This window comes from Teleopsis dalmanni, chromosome 1 (assembly GCF_002237135.1).
Source record: "Teleopsis dalmanni isolate 2A chromosome 1, ASM223713v2, whole genome shotgun sequence".
In the NCBI taxonomy this organism is placed as follows: domain Eukaryota; kingdom Metazoa; phylum Arthropoda; class Insecta; order Diptera; family Diopsidae; genus Teleopsis; species Teleopsis dalmanni.
Window position 1 is genome coordinate 229,294,987 of NC_051846.1, and position 2,992 is coordinate 229,297,978.

Consider the following 2,992-nt stretch of genomic DNA (forward strand, 5'->3'; position numbering starts at 1 on the left):
ATATTTTACACATATTACAGTTAGTTAAGCAACTGTAATTAAAAAGTTACTAATAATAATTTTTAATTTTTTTAATGATTGGCTACGAATTTTTTATGCCTAGTTTCATTTTCATACAATTTTTTAATTATTTTGTTACATACAAATATTTTATATTTTCAATTCAATACAATGCACTCCAATGTATAATAAAAATATATTATTAATAAAAAAAAGTATTCTTTTTAGTTGCTTAGTTGTACGGAATTTTTTACTTAAGTGTAATTATTAATAATCTCGTAGTCGGTGAGTAACTAACTCAACGGCTTAGCATGTAAATAAACTCATACAGGGTTATCCACATACTTGACTAAGCACTACCGGCATAAGCTAGTGCAGACATAGAACGTTTACTTAAATCGTGAAATAAGATAAATCTGGTTTTAATATTGTATGAGTTCAATTTAATTAAAAACAGTATGCACATGATAATAGATATAAATTTTAAAATATTTAAATAATACTAATAATTGTTAGATCAAAGATTGAATTTGTAATTCGAACTTTTAAGTAATTCCAAAAGAATTTCAATAATTGTTTGAGAAAATTATTAAAATTGTAATATCTTTGCTTTTTTGATTTTAACAATAAATCAACAAATTTTTATGCAATTATTTTTGATTAAATTAAAATCTAGTTCAACCGTGTTATTGTGTAATAAACTTAAGTGAAAACCTCAGCAAAAAATATGCTAACGTAATCTCAAATTCAATTGCATCAGATTGAAAAATGCAACAAGTTTCAATGAAAACATAAAAGGTAATCGAAATGTTTTCATAACTAATGATCGCGTGAAAGGTTTCCTCTGATTAAGTATAATTAACAATAAAAATGCAATACATTTAAGTTAAATAGTACACTGGGAAAAAGGGAATTGTTTAATTTAATTTTATCTGCACTGCAGCAATGAGTCACAAAAAAAATACCTAAATATTTTATATTAGTAAATATTAATGCAGAAAATAAAAATGAAATTTATAAATATGGTATATTAAAATATTGAAAAAATTGATATCAACTCTCAATTATCCAATAATATTTGAAAATGTTCCAATAAAAAGAAATAAAGGAACACTACATAAAAATATGGCAGTCAAGTGTCCTTAAGGCATAACTGCAATGATTGGGCCAAAACAAATTGTAGAAAAAATATGGCACAAAAATGAATAGGAATGAATAGGAACGGAAGTAAGGTTGACTAAATGTGCCTGCCGTATAGTCCTAAAAAATGAAATTTATTTATTCGACGCATTGAAATAGTTCTCAGCGGAGTAATTTTAAAGATTTGTTAGCAATTCGGTATCGGCAAATATTTTTCTGCTGAAATAGACAAATTCGTTGTGACATTAGCTTAAGGGCCATACTACATACACGCTCTTTGCGCACAACATCCAATTGAAACGAATGCACATTAATAAAGGAGGTCACTGAAATGTATAGTTCGAAGCAATTTCGATAAAAGATATATTTATGCATTTATCTGAAATCGAATTTAAATAAAAGGTATAATAATATAAAACTATATTGATAAAAAAAAAACTGTATTGATTTCGTGGTAAACTAATCAGAATTAAAAAGTTTGTGGTAAAACTGACTTGCTGGTTGGGATTTTCAATTAATTGTGGTTACTTACACATGTAATATGAATCACAAATTTTTACAAAAAAATTTCATTAATAATACATACTTCAGTTCAAATAAACTTGGAATATTACTAATTTAATAAAAAAGCACACCGATTACTATATAGAATTAATAAAATGCCATAATATAATAAAGGAGTGTACTAGGTATACACAAATGTTCTATATTAGTAGGCAATTATTTAAATAAGTGAATGGAATTATTATAAGCCTACTTTATCAATATGTATATATATATATATATATATGAATAAATCGATAATCGATTTTCGAACTTTTAACGTTTATATTTTTAATTAATAACACAAATATTTTTTAAAAAATATACCAAAAAAAATTGATTTTAATGATTGTATTTATTTTTCTTAAATAATATATTAACAGTTTATTTATAAATTATTTTTGTTTACTCGTTTCTACCGCTTCCTTAATATTTACAACAAGAAAATGAATTAAAAAATTTTTTAAATTTTAATTAAGTAAAAAAATTTGCTTAATCGCCCAAAAAGAATTAAAAATATTTATTTTCAATTATCATCATATACACGATATAGTTTAAATTATAATACATTCAAATCTGCGAGTAGGTCGAAGTGAAAAAGAATGTTAAGTATATAATATCAATTTTAATATTTTCACAGATACATAAAGCCAAGATAAGCTTTAGCTAAAAAAAAATAATAATTATAAGTGTTATATTAAAGTAACAAATAAATAAGAAATATATGGGTTCAAAATTAATCTTTATATTAAATGGACTCATAATTAATTTTTAAAACAAATTATGATAATCTATTATATAAAAACTCAACATAACTCACTAGAATAATTAAGATAGACATAAAAAATTGCTCTACTAGAATAAATTGATATTATTTATGAAATTTGTAAGTAAGCAAAAATGTACTTAGCTCAAGCATATACAGGAAAATAAACAAAAGTCAAGGTACTGGCTTATGACATTAGAACGCGAAAAACAAGAGTAGGAAATATAACGAAAGGTACAAATTTATTCACCAATTTGACGTAATGCTCAAAAATTTCTCCACGAAACAAACATTTCCAATGTTAAAACAAAATTTATACGAAATTTTTTTATGATTTTTTTTAATGCGTAAAATATTTCTATAATCGTCTAATGGTTCTAGAACACTGAATTGCAGCGTCCATTTAGCAAATATTGTCTGTTTGTTTAGATATCTTAAGCCGTAAGCCGTTAACAAATCACCATTATATCCATTAAAATTGATTATTTGGTGCAGTTATTTCCTTCCTCATTTCAAAAGAAATAATACACCATACTTTACAGT